This window comes from Pelodiscus sinensis, chromosome 2 (assembly GCF_049634645.1).
Source record: "Pelodiscus sinensis isolate JC-2024 chromosome 2, ASM4963464v1, whole genome shotgun sequence".
Taxonomy (NCBI): domain Eukaryota; kingdom Metazoa; phylum Chordata; order Testudines; family Trionychidae; genus Pelodiscus; species Pelodiscus sinensis.
In genome coordinates this window covers 207,433,685-207,449,424 of record NC_134712.1, presented here as the reverse complement: position 1 = coordinate 207,449,424, position 15,740 = coordinate 207,433,685, and the positions used below count along the sequence as shown (strand labels likewise).

At 41.7% G+C, this 15,740-nt stretch overlaps 1 protein-coding gene across 5 annotated transcripts in view; it reads left to right on the top strand.

Moving 5' to 3' along the window:
* PHF14 (PHD finger protein 14) overlaps positions 1-15,740 on the top strand; it is a 380,891-nt gene that overhangs the window by 147,710 nt on the left and 217,441 nt on the right. The window lies entirely within an intron of this gene.

Below are 15,740 nucleotides of genomic sequence, written 5' to 3'. Positions count from 1 at the left end.
GAATATGTATGACACTGGGTTCAGCAGGATGATCCTTCATCCTTTTCTTTCATGACTCCTACCCATCTCCATGTGGATACTGCTCTCTAATTGTAAAGTGGTCATGAACAAGCATTTGAAGAACAAAAGACAGCTACATGTTCAGTAACTGGTTTTCTTCAAGATATGTTAATCATGTCCATTCCATATTCCACTCTCCTTCACCAGTGTGGGAGCCTCTGGCAAGAAGGAACTGAAGGTGTGGAGACACAGTGCCCCTAATACTGTGCCAGAGAGCTGCCATTCCAAGGATCGATAGTGACGCTCCCTTATGGACATTCTAGAAGAACAATTTCTGACACTGGTGCAAGTAGCGAGCAAGCACATCTATTGTGGAACAGTCATGAGCAACACGTCTCGTAAAACATCAATTATCGGAAAAGGCAATTATCTTTTTTCCAAAGTAATTTATTCCCCCCCCCCCCCCCAAAGTGTGTTTGAAGATAGTGAAATCTAATAGGAAAACAATAATATAGGTGAACCTTTCTAGTCTGGCACCCTTGGAACCTGAGTGGTGCTGAACTGTGGGAGGTCAATATTTCTCCATTAGTCAATATTAGCACCATTACCAATACTTCCATAGTTTAACATCTTTATGGCTGACCTAGAACAACGTTTCCTCAACTCCCGTCCCCTTTCACCCCTTCTCTACCTACGGTACATCGATGACATCTTTATGATCTGGACGCATGGCCAAGAAACACTGGAGATATTCCACAGAGATTTCAACAACCTACACCCCATCATCAACCTCAGCCTGGACCATTCTACACGAGAAATCCACTTCCTGGACACCACAGTACAAATCAACAATGGAAAGTTAGACACCACTCTCTACAGAAAACCCACCGACTCATACAGCTACCTACATGCTTCCAGCTCCCATCCAAAACACACCACACGATCCATCGTCTATAGCCAAGCCCTTCGATACAACCGCATCTACTCTAATCCCACTGACAGAGACCAGAAGCTTCAGGATCTCTACCAAGCATTTATAAACCTCAACTACCCACCCAGAGAAATAAAAAAGCAAATTGAAAGAGCCAGACGAATACCTAGAAACCATCTACTTCAAGACAGACCCAAGAAAACCAACAATAGAACACCACTTGTCATCACCTACAACCCCCAACTTAAACCTGTCCAACACATTATCAATAAACTACAGCCTATACTGGAACAGGATACCATACTCCAAGAGGCTCTGGAAGACAGACCCATAGTCTCCTATAGACAACCACCTAACCTCAAGATGATTCTTACCAACAACCACAGGACATACCACACTAATACCAACCCTGGTACCTTCCCTTGCAACAAACCCCGTTGCCAGCTTTGTCCACATATTTATTCTGCTGATACCATTATTGGACCTAACCAAGTGAGTTATAAGATCAAGAACACATATTCCTGCGCATCCAGAAATATAATCTATGCTATCATGTGCCGAAAGTGTCCGTCTGCTATGTACATTGGACAAACATCTCAGACACTTCGCCAAAGGATTAATGCCCACAAAACAGATATCAGACAAGATCACAAAGAAAAAACAGTTTCTTGCCATTTTAACCAGAAAGGACACTCTCTCAATGACTTAACCACCTGCATTCTGCTATAAAGACCTTTTACATCTGCACTTGAAAGGGAATCCTCTGAACTGTCATTCATGTTAAAATTCGACACTCTCCAGAGAGGATTGAACAAACACTTGAACTATCTTACACGTTATCAAGATAGCTTTCCCAATTATCACCTCTAATACCATTAACTCTCAAACATCCCACTCTCCCCACCTCTAATATCATCAATTCACAGACACTTACCTTCCTTCCTTCCTCCTCCCCCCCCCTGCATCCCCCTCCTGTTCTGAAATGTGATTTGTCCTTTTCATATGTGTTCATTTTTTTTAATTGTATCCTTTGGTATATATGGTTGTGACTATTTTCTTCCACTATTTGATCTGAGGAAGTGGGTCTGGCCCACGAAAGCTCATCATCTAATAAACCATCTTGTTAGTCTTTAAAGTGCTACATTGTCCTGCATTTTGCATAGTTTACTGGGCTCTTAAAATACTTTTAGAGGTAAATTAGAGCTAAGTAAGAGCCCAGAACACTGAGAGCCGCAACTGGCAGCTGTAAAAAAACTTTATGGGATTCCAGGGAACGTGGCCACCCCCTCCATAAGTAGACATCCAGCTAACTAAAATCATGCTGGACCACGGATGTTGCTAGTGCAGAGAGTGCCAGACTATGTTCAGTCTTTACTATAATAGCTTCTTTAACACAGTTTTCTTAGTTGCCCCTATGTATTACATAACACATTTATTTAATTATAAGCAATTTATTGAGTTACCATTGCTATCAAGTAAACAATAAGGCTGTCTCTACACTGGCATGAATTTCCGGAAATGCTTAAAACGGAATACTATTCCGTTTTCAGTTTTTCCGGAAAAGGAGCGTCTACATTGGCAGGCTGCTTTTCCAGAAAATCCCTTTTTCCGGAAAAGCGTCTGTGGCCAATGTAGATGCACTTTTCCGGAAAAGAGCCCCGATCGCCATTTTCGCGATCGGGGCTTTTTTCCGGAAAAGACTACTGGGCTGTGTACACTGGCCCTTTTCCGGAACAGTGTTCTGGAATAAGGACTTATGCCTGAGCGGGAGCAGAATAGTTTTTCCGGAATAGCGGCTGATTTTGTACAGTAGAGCATCGTTGCTTTTCCGGAAATTCAAGGGCCAGTGTAGACAGCTCACAGCTCATTCTGGAAAAGCGGCTGATTTTCCGGAATAAGTGGCCCAGTGTAGACACAACCTAAAAGTATTGACCCACCTCTGCTCCTTTTCTGGTCAAGTTAATGTTATTTTAAAAGTTACTATCCACTTGAAATCTAGTCAGTTTAAACAAGTTAAATGTAGCTTCAGTACTACTATCACCTTTGAATCCTCTGCCATTTTCCCTATTTTATGTACATGTTTTTTCTCTCATGCCTTTTGAAAGACCCACACAATGGAAACTAAGAATCAAGCTCTGCAGTACTAACACACAGAAATAACTTTACACTGCTGAATAGTCTTGCATGAGATTTGGGATTATGTACCAGGCTAAAATTGCCAGACTACAGTAGGCATGTTAAAATTTGTTTATTTTTGTAAACATGTAACCACTGAAATGTTCAGTGTTTGAAAAAGCCAGGACCTGCCTGCCCCTCCCCCTTCCACGCTGCTGCCTCTGTATCTGAGGTAGCAACAGGGGGGAGGAGGTCCCCTCTGGGAGAGGCAGGAGGAGGGGAAAAGGGGGGCAGGTGGCTCCACAGGACCAAGTGCCCCTCCACCCCTATGCTGCTGCTTCTGTGGGAGAAAGCAGTGCACAGGGGGAGGAGGGGAAGTGGCTCCATGGGAGTTGGCACATGCATAGAGACGGCTTAAAAGCTGGCTCCCCATGGCACTGGCTCCCGCATCCCTCTCTTGCCTCTGATACGGGGGGGGGGGGGAGGAGGAGGAGGAGGGGGAGGGGACCTGCATGTAACTATGAGGGTTATCCAATGAACTCAGGCTTATCAGTTAACCGTGTATTTGTATATATGTTCACATCCCTAGACTACATATGTGTTAGCAAGATCAGGACTTAAGTGGAGATGAAAAGTAATTAAACTGGCTGTCAGAAGTGGCAAGTAAATAAAATGAATGAAGAAGTCTTTTCCTCTGATGTTTTTATTTACAACTTTAGATATTTTTTATAAAAATTTTAGGTGACAAATTCTGACAGACATTATTTTTAAGTGATCCATATGTTTTTAAATATTTGTTACTTTAAGACTTGTTCCTGTAAACACCTTAACAGTATGCTATTAAAATTAGGGCTAGCTGCTTAGTTGGCAAACTTTGGGGTAGGAGTTTTCCTATTGTATGTATTTTTGTTAATTTTGAAAATTGATGATGATAATTTTAAATGGCGAGAGTACCTCTTACAAACAAATGTTAAACTGAGTGTTTAATTGTATGTATTTAGGGCTTGAATGTTGTTTTTCAATATTATATAAAATGGTTTTAGATTTGTTGTAGTTATCTTCTTACTGTGTTAGAAATATATGAAAATTAAATAATAAAATTTTCATTTCAGTTTGATTTTATTTAATTACATTTGACTTTATATAGTCTGTGTTTTACTTGTAAGCATTTTATGATGAGTCTTTTTTTCTTTTTCTGGGAAGTGCTGAGTATTCTTGTGGCTAGATTTTTTTTATATGAAAATTAAAATTAAAAGATCATTATATAGGTTGATAGGTCAAGAGCTTGAAATTAGGAAATGCAAGATTTGAGGTTTCTCATGCAACCTTAATTTTGACCCATGTGTGTCCAGCTTCTATATTGAATGAAACAAAGGTTCAGGGGATGGGGGAGGGCAGAATGGTATGTGATCATTAAGTGAAAGACTTTTGTAAAGTATATCACAAGAAAGGAGAATTAAGGTTGCATTTCCTAGCTTTCAAATATTTTATTTCAGAAATGAAATAACTTACATAAATTTTGTTTTCCCAATATTTAAAAAAATGATTAAAACAAACTATTACATAGTGCTGTTACAGACCTCCCCAACTGTGTATCATAAGGAGGGACTGAACCTTAAATCTTCAGTACTGCAGCATAGACCTCTGCCACCTGAGCAATACGACTAAGTGCCTTAGGCCAGGTCTACACTAGGGGCAAAGGTATGTGACTATAGCTAAATAAATAGTGTAGCTGTAGTTGAGGTACCTTAGATCGAATTAGTATGGCATCCCCACTGTGGGTGGCTGCTGGAAAAAAGTCTTACTTACTTACTTTTTGCGCTCCAGTGGAGTCCTAGAGTTGACGGGAGTGTGATCAGTGGTCAATTTGGTGCTGTGGGTATTGATCCATTAATCTCCCAGTAACATAGACAAGGCAGTAACTAGCTGGCAGCAGCAGAAGTCTGTTATAAAGAGGGATATTAAAGAGTCACAGGAAGCGCAGGTACCTGTTCTTCCTATAACAGGTAAGCCTGCAGTCCTTTTATTGGTTCTACTTGGTCAGAACCCTGTACCACGCCAGAGCCCTCTTAAAATTAATTAGTACTTGGAGAATAGATCTGTCTGTCCAAAAGAGTTTGCAAGATCAAGTAGAAAAAGGAAATTACATTAAAGCACTGGAGTTGAAATTGTAAATGAAGTAATAAGCAAGATGTGAATTTTGGGATTTCATAAGAATTCTAAAGATGGATAACTAGAGGATTTACATGGCATTGCCTGGGTCCTTGTGCGGGCTCAGGGTAGAAGGTGCAGGGGGAGGGGATTTGCAGCAGTCAGAGCAAGTGTAGGAGGGCTCAGGGCAGGGTTTTTTGCAGGAATCAGGGCATAGGGGGACTAATGCCAGGGGGCTGGGAAGTGTGAGGGCTTATCGGGGCTGCCCATGATGGTGAGGGTGGTGCTGCTCAGCTGCAGCTCTTCCTGGAGGAAGCAGGGGGATGGGGCTACAGTACTCAGCCCCTGTCCCTGGCTGGCGGTTCTTCTACTTGCAGGAGGCAGGAGGGCTGGTCTCCCCAATGTCTACTCCTAGAAAGGATCAGGACCTGGCCATGATTTCTGGCCTCCTAGAGTCTCCTGACAAGTGGGGGCCAGAGTTTTGCTGTCTGGCCCCAGGTGTGGTCCCAGGGGGCCACAGTAGTGGGGCCAGTGGTAGGCAGGGCTCACTCCCTCGTCTGGCATTGTGGCTGAGAGTCTGGGAGTGGGGCTTAGGGCAGATGGGCCACTTATTTGGTCCGATGGCTGGCAAGATGGTGAGCCTCGCCCCCAACTGGCCGCTCTCTTGTTGGTGTGGTTTCCTCCCTCTTTCCCCTGCAATTGGTGCCCCAGTGGTCACTCTGAAGTATAGCTGTATCTCTGATCAGTCCCCTCCCTTTTCATGTGCTGGAAAACATTGGATTCCAGGCACATTCTGTTTTATTCGCACAACCAAACCCTGACCTTACTTTTAAGTTAGGATAAGAGGAAGCTGCATATCAGATTTGGTGGTCCTAGCTCTTACCATTTAAGAGGAGTTTTTGAATAAACAGATTCATGGAAGGATGGACGGACAGACACTCACATTTTCTAAATGTATAGATAATTTAGAAATTGACTATTTCTGTGCTCAGCTTTCTCAATGTTCTATACATATTTGACAGATTTTACTGGCTTGGTGTTGGCTCCTAATTCTGGGATTATGTGCACATATGTTGGGCTCAGGAATTGTTTTTAAATGGCTCGCATATTACTCAAATGTTAAATGTTATCTTCATTTTTCAAACTACTGCAGCAGGAATGAAGGGCTCTGTTTTGGAGCTTATCTGCTTTAGGCAATTGAAATGGAATCTGTCTTGTGATTCAGTTATCCACTGCTAATGAGCTCCAAAGAGAGAAAAATCTGCTCTTTTTCTGTAAGTGAAGGTTACCTCAGCAATATGAACTCATTGTCAAATTGATCTGCACAGTTGGGTTTGATTATTAATGAGGGATGTGACTTGTAACTAACTTTTATCCACTGCTTGTTGTTTTGCTAATTCTTCTAGTACATATTCTATATATCTTTATTTTAAAAAATAAATAGGTAACATGAAATGGCATGCAAAGGGTAAAGTCCCAGTGAAACATACTTCGAAAAATGCTATAATCCCATGTTTTTAACACAGTATAGGAACAAGATGCAAAATACAGTGCAATAAAGTAAAAAACCAAACTGACTTGATATTAATTTCCCTGTCTACAAGGTTTGCCTAACTCACTTCTTCAGATAACCGGTGTGTTGGATGTCCAGAACCAAGAATAAATGGGGGAAGGAGCGGTAGGGGAGAAAAGGAAAAAAATGGAGGCAATGGGTAGAGATAAGTTTCAAAGGGAAAGCCGAGCCAGTCTGTAACAGGAAAAACTGAAAAAGTGGGCTGAAGAAGTGGGCTGTGTCCATGAAAGCTCAGGATACCATCTACATGTTTTATTAGTCTTAAAGTGCTACTAGACCATTTGTTGTTTTTTTATGAAAAACAACATATAGTCTATTAGCACCTTAAAGACTAGATAGTTAAAAGAGGCTAAGAACCATTCATTTGCACTTGGAGAAGAAGAGTACTAACAGATTCTATACAGATATCAAGAACCATTGGCACATTCATTGTTCAACTTTAATAAATGTTAACTGATGCATATTGGAGGAGAGGGGGAGAAATGTGAAGTACTCATAGGCCTGGCAAGTTTCTAAGTTAACCAAAGAACTCTGAAAAGTGGCCTTGACATTATTGTAGACAATTTACTGTTTAGTGTACAGCTGTAGTGAAAATGGAAAATAGTACAGAAAATACTAGAAATATCAAATCATAGAAATGTAGTGCAGTATGCTCAAGACGTCATCTAATCCAGCTCCGTACACTGAGGCAGAGTGCGCCTAGGCCAGAGTTTCTCAAATATTTTATTAATGGACTCCTTTTTTTAAATGAAGTGATAATCACGGGTCCCTGTAGTGGTCTTATGTTGGGGTTTATTTCCTTCTAGGTCTGTGGAAGGGTATACCACCTCACTACACACCTGTATGTTGTTCACCATGGGGAATTAGCAGGATGACAAGTCTTGAGCTGGAGCCTGATTTCAGGGAGGTGAGCAAGAAGCACAGTTGAATAGCCCATACCCCCAATCAGAGCAGGTCAGCAAGAATCTATGGATCAGATCTGAATAGAAAAAGAAAGGAAACAAAACAGTAAGAGTATCAGGCATCCTAGCTTCATTAGAGTACTGACAAACACAGGCTTCTTGGCCCAGAGAGAGGGAGACTGCTACCCCAGTGTATGTGGTGACAAGAGGGGCTTCAGGCTCACTTACTCCACTCCACTGTGGCCCGGGCCCCTACCAGTGGCAAAATGGTCTGCCATTGAGTTAGACCTCAAATTACTTGAACATTGTAATCAGGTCCTTTAGTCTTGAGAGAGACAATTGAACATGTCCAGTTTTAAAAAACTTTTTTCTCATAGGTGAGGTTTTTTAAACCTTTTGTCATTTTTGTTTCTGAACACACTCCAGTTTATTCACATCTTTTCTAAATTGTGACAGCCAAAATTGAATACAGTATATAAATTAATGGTACAGCCTTATGTAGAATACTGTGTTCAGGAATGACCACTCTGTCTCTGAAAGGAGAGTGCAGAATTAGAGGGGATTCAGAAAAGGGTGAACAGTTATAAGGACTATAGACAAAGTGCAATATGAAAAGAGATTGTTTACTTTAGAAAGGAGGTAAATAAGAGGATGAGACAAAATAAAATAATGAATGGTACGAGGAAGTAGGTCAGGAACTTATGCTTTCCTAGCTTCCTAAAATAAGAAAAAAGGAATGTTAAATCTGTTTTGAAAGGTAGTGAATTCAAAATGATAGACTAAACTAGACCGTGCAACTCATTGCTAAAGGATGTCTTTGAGACATCCATGTGCAAGCATGGATTAGAATGATCAGTTCACCTAGCCATAGCAACATTTGATAATGCAGAGATCATACTTATTTTTTTAAAAGCACTAAAAGTTTTTTTTTTTCTTTTTTGAGTCCTGTCCCTGTGGGTGCTCAACTTCACTTGTGTCCCTTTGTTGCTGACTGGAGGACTTTGCTGTTGGGCTCACACAGATACTGTGTTTCCTTGTACCCTGGGCAACCCCCCCACCCCCACCCCCCCGCTCCTTCTCAACTCCCCCTAGCTAAGGATGGAGCTATTTATTAGTGGTCAGTTTGTGATGGCTAATTTCTTTAGCATTTCTAGGAGTTAGTCTCCCTAGTCTTGGAGTTTGTCTACAGTAGCACTTTTGTCAGCAAAACTTTTGTTGGTCAGGATGTACAGAATCAACCCCTTCCCCCGACTGACAAAAGTTTCACATACAGAATTGCTGATGTGGATGATGCTATCTGCAGGAGATGCTCTCCTGCCAACATCGCTACTGACACTCACTGGGAAATGGTTTCATTATGCCAGTAGGAGAGATCTCTCCTATTGACATAGAATGACTACAAAGGAGACCTTACGGTGGCACAGATATACAGTGGGCATATCCTTAGTGTAGTGTTTTCTTTATTCTTCTCTACCCCAATGAAAAAAAATACTTAATTTTTCTCCTTTTTCCCGCTTAAAAGGTTTGCCCAACTCACCAGGCTTCAAGAAGTACTTCTCCTGAAAGGAACCCATTCCTTAGGCAGACAAGCACTCTTGCTTCATATGTTCCCATGGAGCAAGCCACATTCCACAGAAGTGTGATTGCTGCCAGCAACTTAGACTCAGGTCTTGAGAAGACAGGGTCTACAGAAGATCATCTTCATGGAGACAACCCTCCAACCCTACCTAGTCTTACAGCAACAATCATTTGGCAGAGAAAAGTCTCTCCACACCCCTCAACACCCTGGGATTCTGGGTCAATGGAGTTAGCTGTGGATCTCTCTTATAAGTAATTGAAAAAGAGAGCAGGAAGTCCCCAGAATGAGCTCTGAGCTAGCTGCAAAAGATCTCCACTGAGACAATCCCAATCTGGTACCCCTGCATCACAGAGATCTGAAATGGCAGGTAATGTTGATGCACCTAAGGACCTGATGAGCACAGGCACTGAGTCACAGTGGTTGGTATGGGGGAGGTACTCAGCACTCTCTGTATTACCAGGGGCACTGGATCAGTCAGCTTACCCCAAATTCTGGCACTCAAGAGCCCTCCAACTATCTGATATACCGGAGTCTCATCTTCTCAGCACTGGGATCTTGACACCAAGGCTCCTCCTAGTGCAGGAGTTTTCTGCAGTCCAATGCTGTCCATATTCACCTTTGAGTGAGTAGTCTGCGAGTCAGATGAGATCATTTCCTGCTACTCCTCTCATGCTTCCTATGGTGCCCACTGTGAATTAGGGATGTAAGCAACTACTGGAGTGGTCAACTACTAGCTCCCCACTCCCACTGTATCAGTGAGGAAGAAGGAGTGGTACTGGGGGAGTTCCTGTTCCCCCCAGCACTGTCTCCATGGTGTGTGTGGGGTGGGGGGAGGGGGAGAAAGAGGGCGGAGGCGGAGAGGGTATGCAGAGGTGCAGCAGTCCGGGAGCCGTCGTGAGCAGGGACTGTTCAGTCCCAGCTCACGCAGGGTCCCGGACCTACCCCCTCTGAAGCTCTGCGTTTTAAATGTAGTAAGAGCCGGCTGGCTGCAGAGAGTTGGACAGCTCTTACTACATTTAAAATTCAGAGCTGCAGCGGTCCCCGAGCTGGCATGGCTCCGGGTGCTACCCCCGCTGTGGCTCTGTAAGTTGCCTCCCTTTATCGACTGATTGTGTAGTCAATACAAGTTGTATTGATAGCCAAATACCTAGCAGGCCCAGACTGCTGTGCCTCTGCATCCCCTCCCTCACTCCATACACCACAGAGACAGTGTTGGGGGAGGAACTCTGGCTTCCCCCAGCACCATTACTGCTCCCCCATCCCCGCTTACCTCCTTAACATCCTTACCATGAATAGGCTCCTTGAATACGTCTTCAGGCAGCCCCACCACCTTGGTTAGGCCACCCATGAACACCAAGATCGAGCTCTGTTCCATGACCCCGGTATCCATACTAGGACCTGTGAGCTGCATATCTCCCCCATGCTTTTCATAAGAACAGCCATACGAGGTCAGACCAAAGGTCCATCTAGCCCAATAGAGAATGGCTAATGCCAGGTGCCTCAGGTAGTCGTCATGTGGTCCATCCCAATGCCCATTCCTAGCTTCTGACAAACTCAGGCTAGGGACGCCATTCTTTCCCATCCTGGCTAATAGTTATTGATGGACTTACCTTCCATGAATTTTATCTCTTTTTTTGGTACCCTTTTAAAGTCCTGGCCTTCACAACATATTCTGGCAAGGAGTTCCACAAGTTGACACTGCATTGTGTGAAGAAATACTTCCTTTTGTTTGTTTTAAACCAGCTACCCATTAATTTCATTTGGTGACCCCCTAGTTCTTGAGCTCCCAGTCTTTCTCTTGAGCTCCTAAGAAGTTTGTTTTCTGATACCATGTCCAGAACCTTGTAGCCCCCCACAGGAAATTGCTAAGGAGCAGGAGAATGGAATCAAGGAAGAGCTGATTCCAAGGACAAGCATATTCTCCTCTTGCCACAGTATACAGCCAGTGACTTTCATCTTTTCCCAGATTTGGCAAAAAAGTTTGCTAATATTCTGCAGGTACATTACAAGTCTAGGACACCCATTACAAACTCTTTGCTATATTACACACTTCCTCAACCTCTAAAATAGTGTTCCCCATCAATGAGGTTCTCCTAGATTTCCCCCCCCCCCCACACACACATACTCACTCATACAATACCATATGGCAGACCTCAGAATTGATGATCGCTGTTGAAAGTGGGCAAATAAAAAATATTGTGTTCAAGGTAGGAAAGTGGAATTTATTTTTTCCCATCTTCCCTCCAAATTCATAGTTGTGGACCAAGTGTGATTGACCCTCTGATAGGGAGTGCAAGCACTTGGCCTTCTTTGGAAAGAGAGCCTATATCGCAGCCATCCTTCAGTTTCGAAACGCTACTTATCAAGCCTTACAGGTAAAGTGCAACTACATCAACTATTTGAAACTTGACAATTTTATTGATCAGCTCCTACAGTCACAATGTGATAAGTTCATTGCTGTCATATAGGAAAGACAACTGGTAGCCAAAACAGTGCTACATTCTGCCCTTGATGCAACTGACATTGTGGTCTGGTTCATTTCTTCAGTGGTGGTTACGCGACTTGCATCGTGGATACATCTTTCTGTCTGAATACACATCCAGTTCTGAATACACCCATGGCTCAGATATATTGAGTATGAGCTGGTATTTTTACTTACACTTTTTTTCAGAACAGAACTATTTTACATGTGCAGAACTTAAAAATACAGAACTTTATATTTAAAACTTAAATTATTTTTCCTTCTTAAGATAGGCAGGGGCAGATGACCGTTTTGCGGGGCTCCCCCTTTGCCACGGTGCATGCGCAGTGATGCTAAGCGCATGCGCAGGGCTTTTTGAAGAGTGGGGCCCGGGGCAGCCGCCCCGTTCACCCTGCCCTATATCTGCCCCTGAAGATAGGATACTAAGACAAGAGAGGATTGAAATTTCTAGCTTTCTCTGATTTTAAGCAACAGTACAGGAACGTAACTGCCATATCAATCAAACCAACAGTCAGAATGGTCCCAAGTCTTTTTCTCTAACAATGGCCAATTCTAGATGCTTCAGTAAAAGGTGCAAGAAACCACTGTGGGAATTACATAATAAAATGTGCATTAAACAGTGTTTCTTCCTTAAACAGTGTTGGCTTATTCCCTGAAGTTTGAGGATTTATATCTTTTTTCCATTTATATCTTTTGCTCATGTCCATTCCAAGATTCGCTCATCTCCTCTCTAACAGAGTATCTGTCAAGAAGGAACTGAATAGGTGACTGGTCCGCAGGGACCTATGTTCACCTACGTACGGGCACCACTCCATGGGGACTGCAGTGCTTACCCAACGGCTATCTTTAGAATTTAAGCCTTCTCACATTCATATAGTCTGCGCGCACACACCTCCTTGGAATGGACATGATCAACAGATTTTCAAGAACAATTATATAAGATAAATAACCTTTTTTTTGTTTCTGATATTCTTACTGCCTCTTGATTCCCTGCTCTTTAACCATAAACTTATTCTTGTTTTCACTATATCTGTATATCTCTATAATAATAATAATAATAATAATAATCTTGCTGTTAAGCAATGTGGTGATCCTGAGTTGACTCTTACAAACTTGTGTGTCCTGTTACTTTGGTAACAGTGTCTGTAAGAGTTCTGTTAGTGTTCAGTGGAATAGGAGCTGAGCATTCTAAATGGATTGGAGAACTCGGGGATTGGTGCATGTCTGTTGCTAACCTGTACAGAGAGAGTGAGGCCTGTGGAGGCCTGGAACATATTGCCTATGTTGCCTGAGGCTGTTGATTTCAGGGAACTGATCCACAGCAGGCACAGGCAAGACTCATTCATGCTAAAGCCCAGTGGTAGTGAGGCTCTTCACAACCCTGGGTACCTCAGGAAGCATCAAGATAGGACTTGTCTACACTCGTGGCAGCATATAGGATGCTTGAAGCTACGGTCTTCAGTAAAAGACAGGCTGTGTCCACACTGTTGAATGTAGCTACACATGGCAATGAAAGACTGGCAGAAGGGAGGCAGCAGGTAAAGGTTTCAGCAGAGAGTAGCTGTTAGATCCTTTCCTGCTCTTGGAGTCTTTCACTGCAGAGGGGAAAAACTTTGACAGTGGGAGATATTGAGTCACTATAGACATGGGAAGCCCGGCTTGAGCATGTATAGATCTGTATAGACTATATTCCCTAAGGTTCCTGTGTATCTGTAGTTTACTCCCTTAACCTGTGCCTCACTTTCTACACTGCTATCCCTGTGCTAGCTGCGTGTGCATTGTCTGTACTCTTCTGTATGCTCCCATAAGCGTAGACCTACTTATACGGCCTTGCATTTTAACCTCCTTTCCTGCAGTTCTGTAATACAGCTGCATCAGCTAGCTATAACTAGCTAACCAGCAGTATGTCAAGACATTCTTTTTAACGCTTGCAGTATCAAAGGGTGATTATTGGAATGATCCCTGAATTTCTTAGCTTCATTTTCTCTCATTTTCTAAAAAGGGTTTCCAGGGGCAATGAGGGGAAGGTGGTGTACAGCTTATACCAGTTATTTAGCACATGAAGGTTACAGTTAATATTGTGGTTTAAGAGAGAGAAATGTTGTGACTCTCCCAAGGTGGACTTCTGTGTGTGACTTGCTTACTTGATTGGAAACCTTAACATTTGTTGCTGTGGAGATCACTGAAACCTTTTATGTTCCATTAGAGTTATTTTTTTTCCTTTGCGCTATTAGTATAAACTAAATTAAATAAATTATATTTTACGGTCAATTGGCAATGCTGGAATAGTTTTCACTTTTGGTGATAACCATTCCATCTGTTATATGCTAGTAGCCAATGAAAACAGATGGTATTAAATTCACACTGTTTAAATATGTTGCATTTTTAAATATATTCTGAGTGCTTTAATCTATGGTTTGTTTTCAGTACTTGTTTCATAATTTAAAAAAGATATCTGCTCAGTCTTTCCATATGTATTTGTAAATGTTGATATATAGTTAATGCTCCCACTTTAGGAACATCTGCCTGATGGCTTTTGGCATCACTTTCTCCATGCACATCAGTGCACGTACATCTAAAGCTTTGTAATTTGACAAAAGGTTTTGGGGAGCTGATTTAGTTGTCCTAGTTAACATTGAACATTTTTAATTTCCCCAGTACAGAAACATTTCCTTTATTTAAATATGAATTGGATTTGGAAAGATGCAACTAATAGCATAGAACTTGTCGATTAATTTTTGGCATGTATTAGTTTAAATGTTAATTTGTTCTGAGTAAGCTAAGCTAAGAGAAAATGAACATGCATAGTATTATCAATAGAATTTATATTTCCTATTAATTGCAGCCTGTGATAGTATTGTAATATATTTGGAGTATAAAGAAAATATAGAATAAAATGCTGTGTATAATATACTTCTACATACAGTCAATGCTGTTTTATGTATTTTTATGTATATAGAAAAAAAACAAAAGTTTAGGATGGTTATGGAATATGAACCATTATTTGTCACACACAAAAAACTAGTATAAATGCGTGTTTTGTGTGTATTAGAAGAATCAGGTCAAAAATTTTCAAAAATAGAGGCCTGAAGTTAGGCTTCTAAATTCATATTCAGGACTACGAATACTTTTGTTTTTCTCACTATTGAGTTCTAGCAAAATTCATTCACCTCACTGATTCCTCTGAACTTTTGAACATTGGAAAGATACCTAGATGCAGATTTTGAGTTTAACTTTAGCCCCCTCAATACTTTAAAAAATGTGTGTGTGTGGGGGGGGGGAATGAAATGCTTATAGAATACAAAATTTGGCCCAAATTTTTAATCAGATTGTCAGAGTGGAAGGTAAGGAAATGATTTTAACAAAACAGTGATTAATATTTATTGATGTCATGTTTAAAGCGGGTACACATTAGGGATGTAAACGACTAGTCAACTATCCGATAAGCATAGTGCTAGTGCTGAGGGGAGCTGTTTCCCCCAGCACTGTCTCCATGAGGGGGTGCCAAGGGTGCAGCAGAGAACTGGCAGTGCTTCTGCCTTTGAAATGTAGCAAGAGCTGAGCTCTTGTACATTTCAAAAGCAGAAGTGCTGCGGGGAGCACGGGGTGAGTGGGAGACCTTAACAGTCCTCTGCTGGCCCCATGCTCCCTGTCCGCTTTGCTTTTGAAATGTACAAGAGCCCCCTGCAGCTCTTACTACATTTCAAAGGTGGAGGCACCCTAATCGACTAATTGACTAGTCTATGCAAATTCCATCAACTATTTGATTAGTTGATTAATCTAAATTTAATATTCCTAGTACACATCTTTATTAAATTGTGTAATGGTTTATTTTTTAAATCCTCAAAATGTCTCCCTTTTTCCTTTTCCTTTTCTAAAATTGTTTACCACAGTGGCTGTTCTTGTCATGGCAATGCATATCTATTGTAGGCTTTTCCACTGTAGCTCTGTGCTAGCGCAACACTTTACTATTTTTATAATTGTAGAAGAAATAATTATTACTGATT